This window comes from Ranitomeya imitator, chromosome 1 (assembly GCF_032444005.1).
Source record: "Ranitomeya imitator isolate aRanImi1 chromosome 1, aRanImi1.pri, whole genome shotgun sequence".
NCBI classification, from domain to species: Eukaryota; Metazoa; Chordata; class Amphibia; order Anura; family Dendrobatidae; genus Ranitomeya; species Ranitomeya imitator.
In genome coordinates this window covers 816,330,433-816,357,182 of record NC_091282.1, presented here as the reverse complement: position 1 = coordinate 816,357,182, position 26,750 = coordinate 816,330,433, and the positions used below count along the sequence as shown (strand labels likewise).

Here is a 26,750-nt window from a genome sequence, read left to right as displayed (position 1 = left end):
CGTATGAAAATAATACGCTGAAAAGTCCCGAAAATAGTGGTCCGTAGCTCCTCTGTAGGCAGGGTGTGTCATCGTTTTTTGCGCATGGCATCCTCCGTATGTAATCCGTATGGCAGCCGTAATGCGTGTTTTTATCGCAGGCTTGCAAAATCGACATACGGCTATACAAGGGATCCATGTGTAAAAAAAAACAACAAAAACCCATATATACTGATATACAGGGTGGAGCGCGGTAATTTGCTTTTTTGCACTGCATGCTGTGGCGGCACTGTCGGTCGAAGAGAGGGGAGAGTGGGTGTGGCTTACAGTGGCTGATGGGAGATTTGTATTCCTCTGCCTTTCAGTTGCCATCATGCAGTGGACACGTGAGGAGAGGTCATTTTGTGTTGAAGCGTATTTTTCAAATGCCCACTCGATCATTGCAGTGCAGCGTGCTTTTCGTTTACAATTCGCTGTTCCTCCACGCGGACGTGTTCCTGGACGGCAATCAATTGTAAATTGGGTGAATGCATTCAGAACAGCAGGGAATGTGTCATGTGTACGAAGGGGACCCGAGAGAAGGATTACAACACCACAAAACATCGAGAGAGTTAGAGCAGCAGTACTGCAATCTCTGAAACGCTCTGCTCGGAAGCAATCATTTGCTCTTGGCATTTCAAGACGTTCTCTCCACCGGATTCTTCATGATGAACTGAATTTTCACCCGTATAAAATGTGCGTGGTCCAACATTTGTCAGCATGGGACTATTTGACACGGCGGACCTCTTGTGAAGACATGTTAGCAACGATACCCCGATATCCCAACAGGATGGTGCCACTGCACACACAGCGAGGGTTACCATGAATTGTTTGAGGCAAATGTTTCCTGGACGGCTTATCTCTTTGAGGGGAGATGTGAACTGGCCAGCACGCTCACCAGATTTAGCCCCATGGGATTTTTTCCTTTGGGGTTACCTGAAGACTAAGGTGTATATCAACCGTCCCAACACCTTGGAAGACCTAAGGAACAATATTGAAGCTGAAATTGGCAGAATACCAGTGGACATGCTTGTTAGAGTTCATGAAAACTTCAGAAAACGTATGCAGCAGTGTGTGGATAGCGAAGGTCGACATTTGCCAGATACACTATTTAAAACCATGTAATTTAAAAATTCCATTACTGTTCAGTATAATTAAAATATAAAATAAATTTTTCTAATGATCATAATTTTTTTTATTTCATTCCCAAATCAGCAAATTACCGCGCTCCACCCTGTATATATATATATACAGTTAGGGCCAGAAATATTTGGACAGTGACACAATTTTCGCGAGTTGGGCTCTGCATGCCACCACATTGGATTTGAAATGAAACCTCTACAACAGAATTCAAGTGCAGATTGTAACGTTTAATTTGAAGGGTTAAACAAAAATATCTGATAGAAAATGTAGGAATTGTACACATTTCTTTACAAACACTCCACATTTTAGGAGGTCAAAAGTAATTGGACAAATAAACATAACCCAAACAAAATATTTTTATTTTCAATATTTTGTTGCAAATCCTTTGGAGGCAATCACTGCCTTAAGTCTGGAACCCATGGACATCACCAAACGCTGGGTTTCCTCCTTCTTAATGCTTTGCCAGGCCTTTACAGCCGCAGCCTTCAGGTCTTGCTTATTTGTGGGTCTTTCCGTCTTAAGTCTGGATTTCAGCAAGTGAAATGCATGCTCAATTGGGTTTAGATCTGGAGATTGACTTGGCCATTGCAGAATGTTCCACTTTTTGGCACTCATGAACTCCTGGGTAGCTTTGGATGTATGCTTGGGGTCATTGTCCATCTGTACTATGAAGCGCCGTCCAATCAACTTTGCAGCATTTGGCTGAATCTGGGCTGAAAGTATATCCCGGTACACTTCAGAATTCATCCGGCTACTCTTGTCTGCTCTTATGTCATCAATAAACACAAGTGACCCAGTGCCATTGAAAGCCATGCATGCCCATGCCATCACGTTGCCTCCACCATGTTTTACAGAGGATGTGGTGTGCCTTGGATCATGTGCCGTTCCCTTTCTTCTCCAAACTTTTTTCTTCCCATCATTCTGGTACAGGTTGATCTTTGTCTCATCTGTCCATAGAATACTTTTCCAGAACTGAGCTGGCTTCTTGACGTGTTTTTCTGCAAATTTAACTCTGGCCTGTCTATTTTTGGTATTGATGAATGGTTTGCATCTAGATGTGAACCCTTTGCATTTACTGTCATGGAGTCTTCTCTTTACTGTTGACTTAGAGACAGATACACCTACTTCACTGAGAGTGTTCTGGACTTCAGTTGATGTTGTGAACGGGTTCTTCACCAAATTAAGTATGCGGCGATCATCCACCACTGTTGTCATCCGTGGACGCCCAGGCCTTTTTGAGTTCCCAAGCTCACCAGTCAATTCCTTTTTTCTCAGAATGTACCCAACTGTTGATTTTGCTACTCCAAGCATGTCTGCTATCTCTCTGATGGATTTTTTCTTTTTTTTCAGCCTCAGGATGTTCTGCTTCACCTCAATTGAGAGTTCCTTTGACCGCATGTTGTCTGCTCACAGCAACAGCTTCCAAATGCAAAACCACACACCTGGAATCCACCCTTGACCTTTTAACTACTTCATTGATTACAGGTTAACGAGGGAGACGCCTTCAGAGTTAATTGCAGCCCTTAGAGTCCATTGTCCAATTACTTTTGGTCCCTTGAAAAAGAGGACGCTATGCATTACAGAGCTATGATTCCTAAACCCTTTCTCCGATTTGGATGTGGAAACTATCATATTGCAGCTGGGAGTGTACACTTTCAGCCCATATTATATATATATAATTGTATTTCTGAACATGTGTTTGTAAACAGCTAAAATAACAAAACTTGTGTCACTGTCCAAATATTTCTGGCCCTAACTGTATGTATATGTATATGTATATGTATATGTATATGTATATGTATATATATATATATATATATATATATATATATATATATATATATATATATATATATGTCAGTAGACACATATATGTATATATATTAATATTTCATCCAGCGCGATATAGCAGAAAGCCGGTAATTCAATTGCCGGCTTTTGCTATCTCCTTCCTAAACCCGACATGATCTGAGACATGGTTTACATACAGTAAACCATCTCATATCCCCCTTTTTTTGCATATTCCACACTACTAATGTTAGTAGTGTGTATATGCAAAATTTGGCCGTTCTAGCTAGTAAATTAAGGGGTTAAATGGCGGAAAAAATTGGCGTGGGCTCCCGCACAATTTTCTCCGCCAGAGTAGTAAAGCCAGTGACTGAGGGCAGATATTACTAGCCTGGAGAGGGTCCACGGTTATTGGCCCCCCCCTGGCTAAAAACATCTGCCCCCAGCCACCCCAGAAAAGGCACATCTGGAAGATGCGCCTATTCTGGCACTTGGCCACTCTCTTCCCATTCCCGTGTAGCGGTGGGATATGGGGTAATGAAGGGTTAATGCCACCTTGCTATTGTAAGGTGACATTAAGCCAAATTAATAATGGAGAGGCGTCAATTATGACACCTATCCATTATTAATCCAATACTAGTAAAGGGTTAAAAAAAAAAAAACACACATTATAGAAAGCCGTATAATACTGATCAGTTTAATACGGCAGATTGTGCCGTATGTTTTGCGAGTTTTACGGACGTAGTTTCTGCGCTCTTACGTCCGTAAAACTCGCAAGTGTGAAGCCGGCCTCAGGGTAAGTTCACACAGGGCATTTTTGCTGCTTTTTTTATGCTAATTTTCAGCTGCTTTTTACAGTACCAGCAAAGCCTATGAGATTTCAGAAATCTCATGCACACACATTGGTTTTTTGTTTGATCAGTATTTTGTGCTTTGCTGCGTTTTTTGGACAAAAAAACAATGTGTGTGTGTGTATATGAGATTTCTGAAATCTCATAGGCTTTGCTTGTACTGTAGGAAGCAACTGAAAATTAGCATAAAAAACGCAGCAAAAACGCCCTGTGTGAACTTACCCTTTCAGCGTTTTTCCACCCATTGACTTGAATGGGTGTTGAAAAAAACGCCGCAAAAATGCAGGTATCATTATTTGCTGTATTTTTGGTGCTGAAAATCGAAGGACATTAGCATGGACAAAGAGAAAAAAAAATGCACCAAAATGCATCTAAACCTGCGTTTTTGACGCAGCTCCTTTCCTGCCAAGAAGATCAAGTTTTGCTGCAGAAAAAAAAAGCAGCAAAAACGTCCTGTGTGAACTTACCCGAACTTACCCGAAAGGGTATAAAATAAAGCATCTTTGCAAATAGTCTTGATCAAAAGAAAATAATGGTTGGAAAACTAGACAACCATTAACACCTTTAAGACAGGGAAATGTTCCATTTTCCCTTTTCGTTTTTCCTATCCTTCCATAAGCATTTTTTTTGGCCATCAATAAAGCCGTATCAGGGTGTTTATTGCTGCACAAGTTGTAGTTTTATGACACCATTCACTTTCTCATGTAGTGTACTGAAAATGGGATAATACAAGTTTTAAGTGGTAAAATATTGAAAAAATGCAATTCCGTCAAGGCTTTCTGGAATTCATCATGCGGTTATACATCCCCAGGCTCGGACTGGCCCACAGGGTAACAGTGAAATCCCCCGGTGGGCCCCTGTGTAGATCTGGGCCCCCAACCCCACTGTATGGGCAGTACTTGGCGTAATTCACTTGGTTCACTCTGTACAGGAAAAAGCAGCATCTCATCATTCATTAACCAAACAACCCAGTTTATTATTACATAGAGATATAGGTAAATTTGTGAACAAAGGTAGCATAATATTTGTATGCAGGTGAACAGTGGGCCCCCCAAAGTCAATGTTATTGGTGGGCCCTTGTCACCCCAGTCCGACACTGTACATCCCTATGATTCTTCAAGTCAGTACGAGGAAAACAATACCAAACTTATGAGGGTTCTTTTTTAGTGGTTAAAAAATTCTAAACTAAAAATACATAAATACAGTATACACTTGTGCATGTTCCGGGTTTTTCAGCATAATTTTTGTGCTGAAAATGCAACCCTCGACTTACACACGAGTCATTGTCCCGGCGGGGGAGGGGAGCGGCGGGTCACAAAAGGCAGGAGCTGGCAGCTGTAGCTACAGCCTGTGCCCGATAAATGAATATTCACTGCACTGGCAATGAATATTCATTTCCTTGCGCGCGCAGTTAAGGTACCGTCACATTAAGCGACGCTGCAGCGATCTAGACAACGATGCCGATCGCTGCAGCGTCGCTGTGTGGTCGCTGGAGAGCTGTCACACAGACAGCTCTCCAGCGACCAACGATGCCGAAGTCCCCGGGTAACCAGGGTAAACATTGGGTTACTAAGCGCAGGGCCGCGCTTAGTAACCCGATGTTTACCCTGGTTAAAAGTGTAAATGTAAAAAAAACAAAAAAAAAACACTACATACTTACATTCCGGTGTCTGTCGCGTCCCCTTCCCTGCACTGTGTAAGCGATGGCCGTAAAGCAGAGCGGTGACGTCACCGCTGTGCTCTGCTTTACGGCCGGCCGGCGCTGACACAGGATGCAGGAGGAGTGCAGGGAAGCTGAACGCCGGGGGACGCAACAGACACCGGAATGTAAGTATATAGTGTTTTTTTTTTTTTTACATTTACAATGGTAACCAGGGTAAACATAGGGTTACTAAGCGCGACACTGCGCTTAGTAACCCAATGTTTACCCTGGTTACAAGTGAAGACATCGCTGGATCGGCGTCACACACACCGATTCAGCGAGGTCAGTGGGAGATCCAGCGACGAAATAAAGTTCTGGCCTTCTAGCTCCGAACAGCGATGTCACAGCAGGATCAAGATCGCTGCTGCGTGTCAAACACAACGATATCGCTATCCAGGACGCTGCAATGTCACGGATCGCTATAGTTCTTGTTCTAAAGTCGCTCAGTGTGAAGGTAACTTTACAGCCGAAGCCCCCGGCTTCCAGCAGCTTCCGGGCTCTCACGGGTGCCCACTCATTAAGGTAATGAATATTTGTCTCTCTCCACTCCCACAGGCGTGGAGAGAGGTGAATATTCATTACCTTAATGAGCGGGGACACGTGACCACCGGGCTGCAGGAGATGCTGGCACCAGAACAAGATGACGCGAGGGCGCGCAGGGAAGGTAAGTAGGATGTTTTTTGTTATATTTATGCTTTTCTCATGGGAGCCATACATACAAGGATGGGGATGAGGAACCATGCAGACAAGGATGGGAATAAGGAGCCATGCATACAAGGATGGGAATATGGAGCCATGAACACAAGGATGGGGATAAGAAGCCATGCATACAAGGATGGGGATAAGGAGCCATGCATACAAGGATGGGGATAAGGAGCCATGCAGACAAATATGGGGATAAGGAGCCATGCAGACAAGGATGGGGATAAGGAGCCATGCAGACAAGGATGGGAATATGGAGACATGCAGACAAGGATGGGAATATGGAGACATGCAGACAAGGATGGGAATATGGAGCCATGAACACAAGGATGGGGATAAGAAGCCACGCATACAAAAATGGGGATGAGGAACCATGCATACAAGGATTGGGATAAGGAGCCATGCAGACAAGGATGGGGATAAGGAGCCATGCAGACAAGGATGGGAATATGGAGCCATGCAGACAAGGATGGGCATAAGGAGCCATGCAGACAAGGATGGGGATAAGGAACCATGCAGACAAGGATGGGGATAAGGAGCCATGCAGACAAGGATGGGAATATGGAGCCATGCAGACAAGGATGGGAATATGGAGCCATGCAGACAAGGATGGGGATAAGGAGCCATGCAGACAAGGATGGGGATAAGGAGCCATGCAGACAAGGATGGGGATAAGGAGCCAGGCAGACAAGGATGGGAATATGGAGCCATGAACACAAGGATGGGGATAAGAAGCCATGCATACAATGATGGGGATAAGGAGCCATGCATACAAGGATGGGAATATGGAGCCATGCAGACAAGGATGGGGATAAGGAGCCATGCAGACAAGGATGGGGATAAGGAACCATGCAGACAAGGATGGGGATAAGGAGCCATGCAGACAAGGATGGGAATATGGAGCCATGCAGACAAGGATGGGGATAAGGAGCCATGCAGACAAGGATGGGGATAAGGAGCCATGCAGACAAGGATGGGGATAAGGAGCCAGGCAGACAAGGATGGGAATATGGAGCCATGAACACAAGGATGGGGATAAGAAGCCATGCATACAATGATGGGGATAAGGAGCCATGCATACAAGGATGAGGAAGAGGAAGTATGCATACCAGAATAGGGATTAGGGGACAATACATACCCAGCTTATGCTCGAGTCAAGAAGTTTTCCCAGTTTTTCAAGGCAAAATTAGGTGCCTCGGCTTATACTCAGGTCGACTTATACACGAGTATATACGGTAATTGGTTTCAGTAGCCATTTATTAGTACCAATAAGCTTTTTTTTTTATTTCTTTTCCATCAATGTAGCTGTGCGAGGGCTTGTTTCTTTGCACACTGAGATTCATTTTCATTAACACCAATTTGGCAAACATAGTGCAGAGATCGATAAAGATGTAGTTACTTACCGGTAACGGGATTTCTCAGAGCCCATGACAGCACCACGGAGACAGGGGATCCGCCATTCAGGGACAGGAAACCAACAGATAAAAGGGGCGGTACCTCTCCCTCGCATCAGTTGGTTTACAGAGCGAAGGATGACCTCCAGATTATTGCCAAAGATTTACCCGCTGAGAGCGGCATTTAACAAGAACTTCTGGCAATCATGCCGGAAATCCACCCATCGGTGACCCCCGTCACGTAATTGCGGGTCACCGATGGGTTGGCATGGCAACAAGAGGTCTCCTGGAAACCTCTATAGTTGTCACTGCCGGATTGCTATGAGCGCCGCTCAGTGGTCAGCGCTCAAAGCAAGTGAGGTATTTTGCTACATACAGGCGATCTGATCGTCGTCTGTATGTGCAGAACCGATCGGGTTATCGCAGCTTCTAGTTTCCCACGGAGGATATTGAAGCATGCCAAAAGTGGAGAAAAAAAATGAAAAAAATATAAATAAAAAAATATAAAAGTTCAAATCACCCCCCCTTTGCCCCATTCAAAAATAAAACAATAAAAAAAAAAAAAAATCAAACACACATATTTGGTATCGCCGCGTCAATAAACTAAAAGGATTAACCTGATTGCTAAACGGCGTAGCGAGAAAAAATGTCAAACCGCCAGAATTACGTTTTTTGGTCGCCGTTACATTGCATTAAAATGCAGTAACGGGCGATCAAAAGATTGTATCTGCACCAAAATAGTATTAAAAGCATCAGCTCGACAGGCAAAAAAATAAGCCATCACTTAACCTGAGATAACAAAAAATGGAGACGCTATGAGTATCGAAAATGGCGCAATTTTTTTTTAACAAATTTTGGATATTTCTTCACCACTTACCATAGATAAAAAAGAACCTAGACATGTTTGGTTTCTATGAACTTGTAATGACCTGGAGAATCATAATGGCAGGACAGTTTTAGTATTCCGTGAACCTAGTAAAAAAGCAAAACAAAAAAACAACTGTGGGATTGCATTTTTTTGCAATTTCACCACACTTGGAATTTTTTCCCCTGGTTTCCAACACACGATATGTTAAAACAAATAGGGTCATTCAAAACTACAACTCGTCCCGCAAAAAACAAGCCCTCACATGGCAATATTGACGGAAAAATAAAAAAGCTATGGCTCTGGGAAGAAGAGTAGCAAAAAACGAAAATGCAAAACCGAAAATACCTCCGGTCATGAAGGGGTTAAACATTTTTATCATAATACTTATAAGTAACACTCTATGTCTATACATAAATCACACCACAAACAGTGATAGCGTGCTCACCCATATGTGATGGGAGGAAAGATAAGAGTGCTGTCATGAGCTCTGAGACATCCAGTTACCGGTAAGTAACTACGTTTTTCTCCTTCCCCCATAACAGCACCACAGAAAGAATTATAGAGAATTGTATCTTAGGAAGGGACCACAGCCTGTAGAACCCTTCTCCCAAAGGTTATATCAGAAGAAGAGGTTAGGTCCAGCCGATAGTCTTTACAAAAAGTAGAAGGTGATAACCAAGAGGCAGCCTTACAGATTTGCTCTATTGATACCTCAAACCTTTCTGCCCAGGAGGTTGCCACTGCTCTCGTGGAATGAGCTCTTAAATCCTCCGGGCGACATTCCCACTAGATGAGTAGGCCAACGAGATCGCATCTCTTATCAATCTTACCAAGGTACTTTTGGAGGCCTTGAGTCCCTTCCTAGGCCCCTGAAAGCATACAGAGATCCTTCCTTACTCTACCCCCTGTGTAGATGCTATGTACTGAACCAAATACCTTTGTACGTCTAATGACTAGAATTTCTCTTCTCTTGTATTTTTGGGGTTGGAGCAAAAGGAAAGAAGGACTACCTCTTGGGACCTGTGTAACCGAGATGCTACCTTACGCAAATAAGCAGGGTCAAGTTTTAAAATAACTCTTGTCTTCTAAGGGTGGTTTCACACTTGCGTTTTTGTCTGCAGCGTTTTTTTTTTTTTTTTTTAAACGCACGCTTTTTTTCCCCTATATTTAACATTGAACACGCATGCGTTTTTGTTTGTACGCGTTTGGTCGTGTTTTGCAACGCATGCGTTTTTTTACTGCATGCGTTCATTTTCAGAAATGCAACTTGTAGTATTTTTGAGAGGCGTTTTTTGGACCAAAAAAAACGCATGCGTTTTCATGCGTTTTTTTGGGTCAAAAAATACATTGGAGTCAATGGGGACGCATGCGTTTTTTTGCGTTAAAAACGCATGCGTTTTTATATTAAAAAAACAGAAAACACACTGATATGCCACCCCCCAACATAAAGGTGATAAAGGGATCCTAACCGTAACCCTAACCCTACCCCTAAGGGATCCTAACCCTAACCCTACCCCTACCCCTAATCCCTTTAGGGTTAGGGGTAGGGTTAGGGGTAGGGTTAGGATCCCTTAGGGTTAGAGGTAGGGTTAGGGTTAGGATCCCTTTAGGGTTATGAGCCATACCCCTAACCCTAACTATTTCTGTTTATAGTGGGTTTTTTACTTTATTTTGATGATTGGCAGCTGTCACACATTTCTCAGCATGCATTTAAAAAACGCAAACGCATGAAAAAACGCATGTAAACGCGTCAAAACGCAGCGTTTTTTTCACCACATGCAAAACCGCATGCGTCAAAAAAACGCAGCGTTTGCACACGTTTACATGCGTTTTTTCACCATGCTTTTTTTGCGTCTTTTACCGCAAAAACGCACCCAAAAAAACGCAAATGTGAAACCAGCCTAAGATCCTAGTGAAGGGAGGGCCTTCAGATAAAGCCTGAATGTCGCTCACTCTACGGGCTAATGTTAAAGCCACTAGAAGGACCATTTTTAGGGATAGAACCATGAGCGAGGCAGAATCTAAGGGTTCAAAGGGGGACCTGTTAGGGCTGATAAGACCAAATTTAGATCCAATGGCGGCAATTTTTTTGGCTGGTAATGGGACCTAGATCTTGCGGAGGCTCAAATAAATCTTGCTACCCAAGGATTGCATGCTACATCGTGATTGTATAGGGCACCCAGAGCAGCCACCTGAATCTATAGGGTGTTAGCAGCCAGGCCTTGTTCCAACCCCTTTTGTAGGAACTCCAGGATTGCCATAATTGGGACTCCTTCCTGGACTCTAACCCCTGAAGTAGATATGAATTTTTTCCAAGTTTTACCGTAGGCTTTGGTAGTGACAATTTTTCTACTCTCAAGTAGGGTGGAAACCAAGTTTGGGGAAAAACCTCTGTCCCTCAAAAGCGCCCTTTCAAATTCCACGCTGTTAACTGTAAGTTCGCTGCCTGAAGGTGATACACCGGTCCCTGAGAGAGAAGGTCTAGAATTTCCGGTAGTCCCCAGGGGTCGGTGATGGACATCATCCTCAGCCAGGAGAACCAAGTTCTTCTTGGCCAGAAAGAGGCAATCAGTATCACTCATATCATGTCCTCCCTGATCTTCCTTAGAAATGCTGGGATGAGAATGACAGAGGGGGGAGGGGGGGCATAGGCCAGGCTCTGATTCCACGGAATCATAAAGGCATCTAGAGCCTGAGGGTTCCCTCTGGGATCTACGGAGCAAAAGGAGTCTACCTTTGTGTTGTCGATTCTGGCAAAGAGATCTATGACAGGGAGACCCCACATTTCTATAATCTGGCTGAAAATGAACTCTTTTAGCACCCACTCGCCCTGTTTCAACTGAGTGCGGCTCAGAAAGTCTGCCTTGTGGTTTTCTACTCCCCGAATGTGGAGTGCTGTCAGGAAGAGGAGATTGCTTTCCACCAACCGGAAAATCTGAGTTTGTGTGTCCATCAAGGCCCGTGGCCCGATTCCCCCTGATGGTTCAGATAGGCCACCACCACACGGTTGTCCAAAAATACTCACACTTGATGACCTCGAAGGGTATCTAAGAACTCTATCAGGGCATAACTGACTGCAAATAGCTTCTTTTGGTCTGCTGACCCATCCAGACCGCCTTAGTAACCCTGTTGTCCAGATGAGCCCCCCACCCCTGGGGCGTGCATCCGTGGTGACTAATCAAGACACTTTGTTCACCCAAGGGACCCCCTTGGTTAGATTGCCCATCTCTTTCCACCAATTCAGGGAATGAATAGTTGTTGATAGAGTCATACAACCTAATAGACAATTTAGGGAGACCTGTATTTTTTAAATGTCCCACTGGAGTCCCCTGGTGTGTATTTGGGCCCACTGAACTGCTGGCAAACATGAGGTTAGGGAACCTAAAAGGGACATCGCTTTTTTTTTTAGGTCATGGATAAGTTTTGTGACGTCGTCAACACGTGACCCGCAATTTTTTCCCTTTTGTCCTCCGGAAGGCAACACTCTTGTGTCTGGGAGTCCAACATAAGCCATAGGAACTCCTGAACAGTCTTCAGCTCGATCTTTGATTTTTTAGACTCAATAGCCAGCCTAGGTTTACTAAAGAGGTCATTACTCTCTCTAGTTGTGTTTTGCAATGTTGGACCGAGTTGCCCATCACCAGTAAGTCGTCCAAATAAGGGACGATCAAAATGTCCTGTTCCCTCAGGTGTGCCATTGCTTCCGCCACTAGTTTGGTAAACACCCGAGGGGCTACCGACAAGCCAAAGGGAAGGGGTCTTGTATTGAAAAAAATGTATTTCTCCTTTTATGGAGACCGCTACCCTAAGGAACTTTTGAGAGTCTTTGTGTATGGGAACGTCATAAAATGCATCACTCAGATCCAGGACCGTTATAAAGCAGTTGAGAAACATTATGTTGATAGCTGACTTTATTGATTTCATCTTGAAAGTTTGAGTTGTTGCATACTTGTTCAATCTTTTTAAGTTTATAACTGCCAGGAAGGATCAGTCTGGTTTGTTTACCAGAAACAATCGGGAGTAGAATCCTTCTATCTTTTCCCAAGTAGGGACCTCCTGGAGAACAGCCTTGCCCACTAGGTCCAACACCTCACATTCCAAGGCCCTTTGATCCTCCAGGGAGGATCGTAAAGGAGTTAATACAAAGTTCTGGGGAGGGAATGAACAAAAATCTATCCTCAGGCCAGACCTGATTAGGTCTAGTATCCAGGGACTGTTGGAAATCTTTTCAAAGACCAGAAGGAAATGAGATAGTCTGCCCCCACCTGGGAAGGACCGTCACTTGGAGGGAGAGGGATTCCCATCGTGAGAGGAGCTTCCAAAGAGAAAACCTTTATCTTTCTTTTTCCCTTTTTCTCATCTATTCTGTTCTCAAAGCAAGTAGACTGTCTGAACTTTGATTTATCTACTGACTCAATTTTTCAGTGAAAAATGGATCCCCATAGCAGAGGCCTGCACAACATCAGGTTCCCATAGCCGAAGCCTGCACAACATCCGGTTCCCATCTTCTTATAGGAAAATGCATTCACAAATAAATTTGAATACACAAGTGCTGGGACAGAGGAATGCTCATTAAAGGGAATCCGTCACCCCAATGTTTATTTGTAATGTTTATTTGTGATACTGGCTACATCTCATCAATGCTGTAGATACTGTATTGTCCACAATGTGATGATGGCTGGTAACAGCGACTCCCTGCATTTCCTTACTATTGTTAAGGACATATTGGGAGTTGTAAGTTTAAGTGATACAAAAGTATATGGGGCTGACCTGACATTACAATTGATCACCAAACTTGGTGCTGCATTTGTGTGACAACGGTGGCTCTGGCACCGCATTTGTGCGACGACAATGTGGCCCTTGGACTATAAAATCTTGTGCACCCCTGCCATAGAATTTGAAGACCAAGTTGATACCACAAAACAGATGAGAATATCACATGATCCAAGTCCCACAGGCCAGACACATGGATACATTTTTAAACAGGATGTGTTTCTATAGGTCAGTGAGCTGTCTGAAAAAAAAAAAAAAACATAAAAAAAGAGAGCAAAAAACGTTGCTTTTTCATCATACTGCAGAATAAAACGCGATCAAAGAGTGAAATGGAAATAAAAATAGTACTGATGAAAACGTCATTTTGTCCCACAAAAACCAAGCCACAATACAGCTCTATCAGTGGAAAACTATAAAAGATATAACTTTCAGAATAAAACGATGCAAAAACAATTAATTTTTCTATAAAATAGTTTTTATTATGTAAAAGTGGCAAAACATGAAGAAAAAAAAAAAAGATATAAATGTGGTATCGCTGTAATCGTACTGACCCGAAGAATAAAGTTGCCTTATCAATTTTATCATATGTGGAACGGCAACAATAATTAAAAAAAAAAAAAAAAAAGAAACAATTCCTGAATTGCTATTTTTTGTTCGTTCCTGCCTCCCAAAAATCTGAATGGAAAGCAATCAAAAAACATTTGTCCGAAAATGGTATCAATAAAAACATCAACTTGTCCCGCAAAAAAACAAGCCATCACATGACTGTCAGCTGAAATATGGAAAAATTATATCCATCAAAATAGGACGATGTAAAGTTGTTGTTTTTTTTTTTTTTTTTATAAAAACAAACGTCTTTTAGTGTGTGACAGCAGCCAAACAGAAAAAATACATATCTACTATATAATTGTCTAAGCGTCACTTCTGTCTTCCTGTCTATCCTACTGTCTGTCACGGATATTCATTGGTCGCGGCCTCTGTCGGTCATGGAATCCACGTCACTGATTGGTCTCGCCAGCTGCCTGTCATGGCTGCCGCGACCAATCAGCGACGGCCACAGTCCGATTAGTCCCTCCTCTGCAGTCAGCGCCCACTCCATACTCCCCGCAGTCACCGCTCACACAGGGTTAATGCCAGCGGTAACGGACCGCGTTATGCCGCGGGTAATTCACTCCGTTACCGACGCTATTAACCCTGTGTGACCAAGTTATTACTATTGATGCTGCCTATGCAGCGTTAATAGTAAAAATATCTGTTAAAAATAATTTAAAAAAAAATAAAAAATCATTATATACTCACCTTTCGCGACGCTCCGGTGACCGCTCCTTGCAAGAGGCAGCTTCCGGTGCCAAGGAGGACCTGCCATGACGTCACGGTCATGTGACCGCGACGTCATCACAGGCCCTGCGCAAGAAGGACCTGCCATGACGTCACGGTCATGTGACCGAACTACAAGGGGCCCCCGGAAGGTGAGCATATGTTTATTTTTTAACCTGTGACATACGTGGCTGGGCAATATACTACGTGACTGGCCAATATACTATGTGGCTGGGCAATACACTATGTGGCTCTGTGCTGTATACTACGTGGGCTGTGCGATATACTACGTGGCTCTGTGCTGTATACTACGTCACCGGGCAATATACTATGTGCCTGGGCAATATACTATGTGGACATGCATATTCTAGAATACCCGATGAATTAGAATCGGGCCATCATCCAGTATGTATGTATGTATGTATGTATGTGTGTATACTATATATAGTATTGCTGTAATCACACCAACCCAAAGAATAATGTCGTGTAATCACTTATACCACATGAGGAACTGTGTGAAAAATAAATAATACCAATTCTTCACCTGCTGTTGATTTGTTCATTCTGCCTCGGCTCACATTTAACCTGTGCTCTACGCTGAGAGCTTATACCAGGGTTTCCATGAGGCAGATGGAGGCACTGTGGACGCCGTAGGACTTGTGATCCAGCAGTGTACATCTTTTAAGGCATACACAAAAGTGCAGTCCGCCACAGTTTTGTGCACCTCTGAAATGGACACCGCTGAACAGAGGCCAGAGTAGCAATGCTCTGCTGCCTCATTATAGTGACTGGGTCCCTCGGGGGTTTCACCTGAATCATATCACTCAGCGGGCATAATGTATTGGTCACTACAATGTACCAGTCACTACAACAGCAGTTTGCATTTTTCACTCGGCAACATCCACTGCTGCTTGTTTCTGGAAATCACCCATGGAGTCAAAATCGAAATTACAGCTGTGGATACATAGGGGTATAATTTCCAAAATGGGGTCACTTGAGGGGAGATGCTGCTCTTCTACTGTACAGCCGCATATTTATTATTGCTACTCTCAGCAGAATTTCTGTGACAAACTTTGGCACCATTTTTACCCATTTCCCCTTGTGAAAATGTAATCTCTTGTGCTAACATTTTTTTGTGGTAAAATGTAATTATTTCATCTTCACTGCCCAATGGTATAAAATTCTGTGACACACCTGTGGTGTTAATATGATCACTGCACCCCGAGATGAATTCATTAAAAGGTGTAGTTTGTAAAATGAGGATATGGTACACTCAAACCAGTGCAGCAAAATCTGCACTGTAATATGGCAGTCCTTCCCTTCTGAGCTTTGCACTGTGCCTCAAAAGTAGTTTTCGACCACTCATGGTGACGTACTCAGGAGAAATTGCACAACAATGTGTACTGTTCATTATCATTATCTCTTATTACCCCTTTTGAAAATTGCAAACTTGGGGGTTCAAAGCAACATTTTTAGTGGAAAAAAATAGTAATATTTAATTTACTGAGCCCAATGTTATACAACTTTGTGAATCATCTGAGGGTTAAAAATACTCACTACTGTATTTTTCGGACTATAAGACGCAGGGCTGTGGAGTCGGAGTTGGAGTCGTGGAGTCGGAGTTAGTTTTGGTTGGAGTCGGAGTCGGTAGAAATGTACCGACTCCAGCTTTAAAAAAAATATGTATTAATATTTCATAATTGAACTCTCATATGAATTTTATAAATGTTACTCAAATATATATGTTCTATCAAACTATGAACAACAGTGATAAGCAGTTCTGCTGGAGATAGAGACATTTCTTAAGGTACCGTCACACTCAGCGACGCTGCAGCGATATAGACAACGAGCCGATCGCTGCAGCGTCGCTGTTTAGGTCGCTGTAGATACGTCAAACACAGCAACACCAGACCGATGCAGGAGCGATCCAGTGACGTAATGGCAACTCACTTATCGTTCTCGCTGGTTGTTCGCTCCATGTAAAACATTGCTGGCATCGTTGCTTTTGATGTCAAACATGATGATACACGCCGACCTGACGACCAAATAAAGTTCTGGACTTCTAGCTCCGACCAGCGATGGCACAGCGGGATCCAGATCGCTGCTGCGTGTCAAACACAACGAGATCGCTATCCAGGATGCTGCAACGTCACGGATCGTTGTCGTTCTCGTTGTAAAGTTGCTGAGTGTGACGGTACCCTTACTTCTTGTGTGTCACTGTTCTCCACTGCCCTTATCTAATCTTATACTTGGTTAACCTCATGCTGCCCCAACCCCCCTATTTACAATGTATGAAACTGAAAGTGAAAATGAAAATCAAAGAACACAGCCAGTACATTTCAGCAGAATTTTTCTTGTGCACTAAAAGAAATTGAGAAATTTGACCGTTCATCAAAAATAATAGTGCAACAAGCGATTCCTCCTTATCCTGACCTTGTCAGAGATGTTGCCCGAGTGGATACTGCTTTGCCACCAACCCAAGTTAGTGTAGAGAGGTTGTTCTCTGCTCTCAAAATAATTACGGTAGATCAGATTTGAGGGCATCCATGAAGGAGGATCTGACAGAGGCAATACTTTTTCTGAGGACAAATGTATAGATTTCTTCTTATTAACTGCATAACAGTGTTTATTGCATATTAACTTACAAGAGTTTAGAAAAGTTTATAAAAGTTATTTGCTATATTCTAATTGTATTCTAATAAATATAGTTTTTTCTCTAAGTGGTCTGATTACTTATATGATGGTGAGAAACTCAATAAGCACGATGTTAATATTTGACAACAGTAAATTTATTGTTACGAATTGGCCATTTATGAAGGAGTCGGAGCCGGAGTCGGAACCTGATAAAATCCAGGAGTCGGAGTCGCAACTGTGGCTTACCGACTCCACAGCCCTCATAAGACGCACCTTTCCCCCAAAAAATTTGGGAGGAAAATAGGAGTTGCGTCTTATAGTCTGAACGCAGGCTTACCGGGGGTTGCGGCAGTGGTGTAGCAGCGTCCATTCCTCAGGGAACCTGCGGCGGCAGAAGTGTGGCGATGCTGAAGCTCAGCGTCGGAGGTGAGCACTGAGGAGTGCATCACTGGTTTCCCTGTGGCCATCTTCCTGAAGCCATGGACCGCCGGAGGCGGCACGTACGCGGATTGAGATCTCGGCTGGACCTCTCGCGCTCCATTTTCCTGAGGCTGTGGGCATCAGGAAAATGGCCGCTGGAGACCGCACTGGCGCAGACTGATATCTCGGCTGCCCTCGGCTTCAGGAAAATGGCCACCGGAGGCTGCGCGTGCAACGATTGAGATCTCGGCGGCCCTCGGCTTCAGGAAAATGGCCAGCGAGAAACCAATGATGCACTCAGCTCACCATGGACACCAGGCCGCAGCATCACATTTCTGCCGCCGGCATCCTGAGGAAGGGACCCTGCTTCACGGAACGCACGCTGCTCTGCCTCACCGCTGACCCTGGACCCGCAGTATCGCACCGCTGAGATAACCCGGGACTGCAGCATTGCCCCACTTCTGCCGCCACCGGCTTCCTGAAAAAGGGACCATGCCTACTGTGACCCATTCTACCACCGCTGGCCCTCAGGTAAGATTCCTTAACCCCTTCATAACACGGGGCATTTGTTGTTTCGCTCCCCTCTTTCTTAGAGCCATAACTTTTTTACTTTTCCGTCAATATGGCCATGTGAGGGCTTATTTTTTGCGGGACAAGTTGATCTTTTGTATGACACCATTTGGTTTACCATGTCATGTACTAGAAAATGGGGAAAAAAATCCAAGTGCGGTGAAATTGAAAAAAAAAGTGCAATCCCACACTGGTTTTTGTTTGGCTTTTTTGCTAGGTTCACTAAATGATAAAACTGACCTGAGATTAAGATTTTATGATTCTCCAGGTCATTACGAGTTCATAGACACCAAACATGTCTAGGTTCTTTTTTATCTAAGTGGTAAAAAATTTTCCAAACTTTGCTAAAAAAAAAAATGCGCAATTTTCCAATACCTGTAGCGCCTTCAATTTTTTGTGATCTCGGGTCGGGTGAGGGCTTATTTTTTGTGTGCTTAGCTGACATTTTTAATTATACCATTTTGGTGCAGATACGTTCTTTTAATTGCCCGTTGTTGCATTTTAATGCAATGTTACGGCAACCAAAAAAAAAAAAAACTAATTCTGCCGTTTCTAATTTTTTTGAATTTTTATTCTGTTAAACGAGAGAGTTATGTGACACAAAATAGTTAATAAATAACATTTCCCACATGTCTACTTTACATCAGCACAATTTTGGAAACAACATTTTTTTGTTAGGAAGTTATAAGGGTTAAAATTTGACCAGCAATTTCTCATTTTTACAACGAAATTTACAAAACCATTTTTTTTTATTAGACACCACCTCACATTTGAAGTCAGTTTGAGGGGTCTGTATGGCTGAAAATACCCAAAAGTGACACCATTCTAAAAACTGCACCCCTCAAGGTGCACAAAACCACATTCAAAAAGTTTATTAACCCTTCAGGTACTTCACAGCAGCAGAAGCAACATGGAAGGAAAAAATGAACATTTAACTTTTTAGTCACAAAAATGATGTTTTAGCAACAATGTTTTTATTTCCCCAAGGGTAAAAAGAGAAATTGGACCCCAAACGTTATTGTACAATTTGTCCTGAGTACGCTGATACCCCATATGTGGGGGGGAACCACTGTTTGGGTGCACGACAGGGCTCCGAAGGGAAGGAGCGCCATTTGACTTTTTCAATGAAAAATTGGCTCCAATCTTTAGCGGACACCATGTCGCGTTTGGAGAGCCCCCGTGTGCTTAAACATTGGAGCTCCCCCACAAGTGACCCCATTTTGGAAACTAGACCTCCCATGGAACTAATCTAGATGTGCGGTGACTACTTTAAACCCCCAAGTGCGTCACAGAAGTTTATAACGCAGAGCCGTGAAAATAAAAAATCATTTTTCTTTCCTCAAAAATTATTTTTTAGCCTGCAATTTTTTAATTTCACAAGAGTAACAGGAGAAATTGGACCCTAAAAGTTGTTGTCCAGTTTGTCCTGAGTACGCTGATGCCCCATATGTGGGGGGGAACCACTGTTTGGGCACACGTCGGGGCTCAGAAGGGAAATAGTGACTTTTGAAATGCAGACTTTGATGGAATGGTCTGCGGTCGTCACGTTGCGTTTGCAGAGCCCCTGATGTGCCTAAACAGTAGAAAAGTGACCCCATTTTGGAAACGAACCCCCCAAGGAACTTATCTAGATGTGTGGTGAGCACTTTGAACCCCCAAGTGCTTCACAGAAGTTTATAACGCAGAGCCGTGAAAATAATAAATATGTTTTCTTTCCTCAAAAATTATGTTTTAGCAAGCAATTTTTTATTTTCGCAAGGGTAACAGGAGAAATTGGACCACAATAGTTGTTGCCCATTTTGTCCTGAGTATGCTGGTACCCCATATGTGGGGGTAAAACACTGTTTGGGCGCATGTCAGGGCTTGGAAGGGAGGGAGCACCATTTGACCTTTTGAACGCAAGATTGGCTGGAATCAATGGTGGCGCCATGTTGCGTTTGGAGACCCCTGATGTGCCTAAACAGTGGTAACCCCTCAATTCTACCTCCAACACTAACCCCCCACACCCCTAACTCTAATCCCAACTGTAGCCATAACCCTAATCACAACCCTAACCCCAACACACCCCTAACCACAATCCCAACCCTAACCCTAATCCCAACCCTAACCCTAATCCCAACCCTAACCCTAATCCCAACCCTAACCCTAATCCCAACCCTAACCCTAATCCCAACCCTAACCCTAATCCCAATCCTAACCCTAATCCCAACCCTAACCCTAATCCCAACCCTAAACCTAATCCCAACCCTAACCCTAATCCCAACCCTAACCCCAACCCCAACCCTAATCCCAACCCTAACCACAACTTCAACCCCAACACACCCCTAACCATAACTCTAACCACAAGCATAATCTTAACCCTATTTCCAACCCTAGCCCTAATTCCAACCCTAGCCCTAAGGCTATGTGCCCACGTTGCGGATTCGTGTGAGATTTTTCTGCACGATTTTTGAAAAATCCGAAGGTAAAAGGCACTGCGTTTTACCTGCGGATTTCCAGTGGTTTTTTGTACGGATTTCACCTGCGGATTCCTATTGAGGAACAGGTGTAAAACGCTGCGGAATCCGCACAAAGAATTGACATGCTGCTGAAAATACAACGCAGCGTTTCTGCGCGGTATTTTCCGGACCATGGGCACAGTGGATTTGGTTTTCCATAGGTTTACATGGTACTGTAAACCTGATGGAAAACTGCTACGAATCCGCAGCGGACAATACGCTGCGGATCCGCAGCCAAATCCGCACCGTGCGCACATAGCCTAATTCTAACCCTAACCCCCCCTAGCGGAAAAAAAAAATATTTTCTTAATTTTATTTTTGTCCCTACCTATGGGGGTGATAAAGGGGGGGTGGTCATTTACTATTTTTTTTTATTTTGATCACTGTGATAAAACCTATCACAGTGATCAAAATATACCTGGAACGAATCTGCCGGCCTGAAAGATGGCGACGAACATGGAGAAGATGGACGGACAGCGGGAGGCTCGGTAAGTATGAGGAGGATGAGATCGGAGCACGGGGGGGGGGGAAATCAGAGCACGGGGGGAGCGGACAGGACAACGGGGGTGCGGACAGGACGACGGAGGTGAGCGGAGCACAGGACGGAGGACTGGGGAGATCGGTGGCGGTGGGGGAGGGCAGATCAGGGTTTCCAGCCATGGCCGATGATATTGCAGCATCGGCCATGGCTGGATTGTAATATTTCACCAGTTTTCATATGTGAAATATTACATATCGCTCTGATTGGCAGTTTCACTTTCAACAGCCAATCAGAGCGATCGTAGCCACGGGGGGGGGGGGGGAGGGGCGGGGTGTGAAGCCACCCCCCCTGGACTGAAGTACCACTCCCCCTGTCCCTGCAGATCAGGTGAAATTGGAGTTAACTTTTTCACCCGACCTGCAGGGACGCGATCCCTCCATGACGCCACATAGGCGTCACAGGTCGGATTGGCATAGACTTTCATGACGCCTACGTGGTGTCACAGGTCGGGAAGGGGTTAAACAGTGCTGATATGCCATCCACACATCCCTTTTATGGAGGCACTGTGGGAGTAGGGAATACAGTATCCTTCACATGCTCACCTTATACACTGGAAGATTTCCCATTTTAGAGACTGAACATGCAATGTGTGAGTAGAAACCCTAAAATTGACATCTCCATGGCCGTACAACAATAGTAGCATATAAGGGTATGTGCACATGTTGCAGATTTCCTGCAGATCTGCAGCTTTTTTTTTCCGCACAGAAACGCTGCAGATCTGCAAGTGATTTACAGTACAATGTAAATCAATGGCAAAAAAATGCTGTGCTAATGGTGCGAAAAAATCTGCATAGAAAACGCAGCAGATTCAAAAAAAGGACCATGTCAGTTCTTTTTGCAGATCTTCTGCGTTTCTGCACCCATTCCATAATAGAAATCTGCAGGGGGAGGGGAGAAGAAGAAAACGCACAAAAATCTTCAACGTGTGCACATACTAAAAAAAGGTGCAGATTCTGACCTGTGTTTTCTGCCAAGGAAATTCCACAGGCAAATCTGCAACATGTGCACATAGCCTAAAAATACAAAACATATCTATGAGGTGCGGAAGCAAGTTATCTGCCACCAACATGTTTGGTCACATATAAAGAACAGAAACAGAAAGTAAGACGGCTGCAGTAAACAGTATACCAGTGCCCCACCTAGCCGGGATTTGTGCATCACGTGCAGGCCTCCATTTATCCTTCTATATACCTGTCTAACTAATGTGTCTGGATATCAACCGACTCTCCCCTCATGAGGTAAAGGAGAGATTAGGCCTGTGGGACTTCAACATGACTGATATTTTGATGGTAAAAAGTTCCACTATCAACTAAAGATAAGGACCTATAACATAGCAGCCAATGTCTAACTCACATGTTTCATCACGTCTGGCGGCCATAGGGTGTCATTGTGGAGCAGAGTGCTCAGTGCATGCGGTTCATACAGAGCGAGAGGCAGCGCCACTGTCCTATTGGTCCCAGCAGCCATGTGACAGATGTGGAGTCTAACAAGATCCAGCACATACTGACTGAATGTTCTGGGAAGTGCTTACATTGCATATACAGTGATGCTCTACAGCAGGGGGGTCTGCCTTACAGCATGTTACATGCCCCAAGGTAAAGACGCCCGTCCCTGATAAAGATTGCCATTAAAGAGGAGGGGTCCGCTCTTCTGACATGTCAGAGAGAGAGAGAGAGAAAGAAAGAGACGCTCTCCTTTGGCTAAACTGAATCGTCTCTGCGATCAGTGTAGTAAGTTCTCCTGTTGATCACTTTTATTTTCTGTACCTGTTTATGCTGTATTTTTTTGTCCCCCTTGTAAAATCTTTTGAATATTTTTCATAAACGCTGGCTCCCTTTGGGTTAAACATAACATTTAATAGCTGTGTTCCTTCTGTTCTGTAAACTACGCCTCGAAGGCAGAAGCTACCGTACGGCGTCTAATTGACCGAGACAGGTTAGTGGTGGCAGCGAGTAGTCTGGGGTCACTGGAGAGTTAGCGGTGATCGTACTGGGGTGTATACCCATATTCCATGTGTTGGAATCCGGAGGTGTATATGCCATACGCTCACCGTTAGTTTTCCGGTAGCCGGCCTAGTGGTGCGAACAGGTTGCTTCCTTCTCCGTTGATCGTCGGTTAATTGTGTAATTGTCCGGACAAAGGGGGCAGCAGAGAGCGGTTCGCTCCAGAGATCACAGCGGGTGGCACTCGTGACCTTCCCGGACTGTGATATCAGGAATTTGTGGAATTACAAAAAAGTCCTGACAAATTTATATCCCTGACAACATGGATTCCCTTATAATTTTGCAACCCTGGAAAAATATTTTCTTAGGATATTTTCTTAGGACTTTTCATTGTTCCTTTCCTCTGTAATTCTTCCTGGAAATATATGAATACATTGATAATGGAGCATAACCATTCCCCTTGTCAATGGGGAGACTACACAGTCTCACACTGTCCTTCTTTCAGAGCCCATTGTCAATAACCAGAATGGAAACGCTCTGTGGTCGATTTTTACATACATCCCCAACGGAGTTACAGAGGAAAGAATGACCAACCCTGAAAAAAAGATGTCCTTTTATTTGTTTTCATAAACTTCCATGACAAATAAGGAGATAGCTGGCTCAGACAGAAGCAGCAGCACAACCCCCTGGCTGCTGTACCACATCGGGCCCCAGGTTCCTCTCTACACTCCCTTCTTCTTTTAGAGGAGACACCACAACCAAAAGCAGAAGAGGGGACACTGCTTTATCTGCATTTATGTACCAGACGGACATCATATAAAGACTGACAGGTACAAGGCTCAGACCCCGCAAGTGCTATCGCTATCCATGCAAGGAGCAGAAACAGAAGGACCTGTATTGTCCTGGCACAGGTATCACCATGCGACCGCTTCGTTTTACTGTGTCTGCCTCCATTCCAGGGGCTTTTCTGCTCTATTTTCTAATGGCTGCACAAAGAGGATCAAAACAGATGCCGCAGGCAGAAGCGGAGAGCGTACAGGAGCCAGGACACTAACACTGCGCTGACAGGGATCACATCCCTGAGATCGGGGACCCGTGCCTGTGTTGTGACAGCGAAACAGAAGGAAATCCCCTGTGTAACCCCATGTCGTCTGTATGGCATCTGGCTGTGTGTCTCTAACTCATGTATCATCTTATCCAGGAAAACAGAAGACACCGGTGCATGGGTTGTGATGGAAGACAAAATAAGTAACACCCACAAAATCCCTGTGCTGCCGTGGGACAGCGGGCACACGACTGGCAGTGGGACGGTGGGCACACGACTGGCTGCAAGCACTGCGACTGGCAGCGGGACGGCGGGCACGTGACTGGCAGCGGGCACACGACTGGCTGCGCGACGGCGGGCACACGACTGGCTGCAAGCACACGACTGGCAGCGGGACGGCGGGCACACGACTGGCAGCGGGACGGCGGGCACACGACTGGCTGCAAGCACACGACGCAGCGGGACGGCGGGCACACAACTGGCAGCGGGCAGACGACATGGGGCGGGACGGCGGGCACACGACTGGCAGCGGGCACACGACTGGCAGCGGGACGGCGGGCACACGACTGGCAGCGGGACGGCGGGCACACGACTGGCAGCAGGCACACGACTGGCAGCGGGACGGCGGGCACACGACTGGCAGCGGGCACACGACTGACAGCGGGACGGCGGGCACACGACTGGCAGCGGGCACACGACTGGCAGCGGGACGGCGGGCACACGACTGGCAGCGGGCACACGACTGGCAGCGGGACGGCGGGCACACGACTGGCAGCGGGCACACGACTGGCAGCGGGACGGCGGGCACACGACTGGCAGCGGGCACACGATTGGCAGCGGGACGGCGGGCACACGACTGGCAGCGGGCACACGACTGGCAGCGGGACGGCGGGCACACGACTGGCAGCGGGCACACGACTGGCAGCGGGACGGCGGGGACACGACTGGCAGCGGGACGGCGGGCACACGACTGGCAGCGGGCACACGACTGACAGCGGGACGGCGGGCACACGACTGGCAGCGGGCACACGACTGGCAGCGGGACGGCGGGCACACGACTGGCAGCGGGCACACGACTGGCAGCGGGACGGCGGGCACACGACTGGCAGCGGGACGGCGGGCACACGACTGGCAGCCCGACGGCGGGCACACGACTGGCAGCGGGCACACGACTGGCAGCGGGCACACGACTGGCAGCGGGCACACGACTGGCAGCGGGCACACGACTGGCAGCGGGCACACGACTGGCAGCGGGCACACGACTGGCAGCGGGCACACGACTGGCAGCGGGCACACGACTGGCAGCGGGCACACGACTGGCAGCGGGCACACGACTGGCAGCGGGCACACGACTGGCAGCGGGCACACGACTGGCAGCGGGCACACGACTGGCAGCGGCCACACGACTGGCAGCGGGCACACGACTGGCAGCGGGCACACGACTGGCAGCGGGCACACGACTGGCAGCCCGACGGCGGGCACACGACTGGCAGCGGGCACACGACTGGCAGCGGTGTGCGGTGGGGAAACAATGGGAAGCCTCGAGGTGCCCACCTACATCACGATACAGTACATACAGCACGACTGCCTGCATATCCCTACTTGCTGGGACTGCTAGTTCCCCACCACATAAAGAACCGACCAGGCTGCGGTAAGTGTACACGACGCTCCTAGCCCCAGCGCTCACCACTCTACTTCCGGGACGTCTCCCGTGGGTCCTCACTCCACACTGATCCCGAACACCGAAGCCACCAGCTGGCTGCTGCCTGACAGACTGGTCCCCACACGGAATCCTCGCTCCCGGCGCTTTGTTTACAACTTTTTTCTCCCCCCGTTAATGCTTCCGGTTACAGGAGCCCGTATAGCAGAGGTTTCCGCTCTTCACTTCCTGCTTCCTGCAGCCATCTTTACTTTACACGAACTTCCGGTCTTTGACATCATTGGGCGTGACGCTAATCACCATGGCAACGAGAAGTTCCTCACTACTGACGTTACCGTGCGTAATTGTCAGTGCGATTGCGCCACGTCCCTTGCGCAATTCACTTAAGCCGTGCGCCATGTTTGTCACGGTGCTGTGCCCCTTGTGAGGGCGGCCTGGCTGCAGCCTGGGCCCCCGGGGTGACTGGCAATCACACGGAGTGTGGGCACACCTCATCAATAAGTGCCTGGCATTCTGGTGGAAAGTCATTAAGCCACTTTTCTCCTTCATGGCCAGTCTGCATTTTACAATTCTGACCACTGTCCCTTTATGAGGCCATAACTCTGGAACGCTTCACCGGATCCCAGTGATTGTTTTCTCATGTCATATTGTACTTCATGATAATAGTAACATTTCAATGTGACGTGTGTGGTTGTGAAAAAAAAAAGGAAATTTGGCAAAAAAAATTTGTAATTTTCAAACATTTAGTTCTTACACCCTTAAATCACAGAAATGTGTCACACAAAACAGTCCCTAAATCACATTTCCCACCTGTCTACATCTGTATCATTTCAGAAACTTTTTTTTTTTGTTAGGAAGTAGAATTAATGTTGCCCAGTGATTT

At 45.7% G+C, this 26,750-nt stretch overlaps 1 protein-coding gene across 1 annotated transcript in view; it reads right to left on the bottom strand.

The window, feature by feature from the left end:
- The window catches only part of SBNO2 (strawberry notch homolog 2), a 123,966-nt gene extending 97,841 nt beyond the window's left edge, over positions 1–26,125 (bottom strand). The window contains exon 1 of the mRNA XM_069739898.1: positions 25,895–26,125. The gene's annotated coding sequence lies outside the window, so the exon portion shown is untranslated. The remainder of the gene's footprint in view (positions 1–25,894) is intronic.
- Positions 26,126–26,750: the final 625 nt, after the last annotated feature.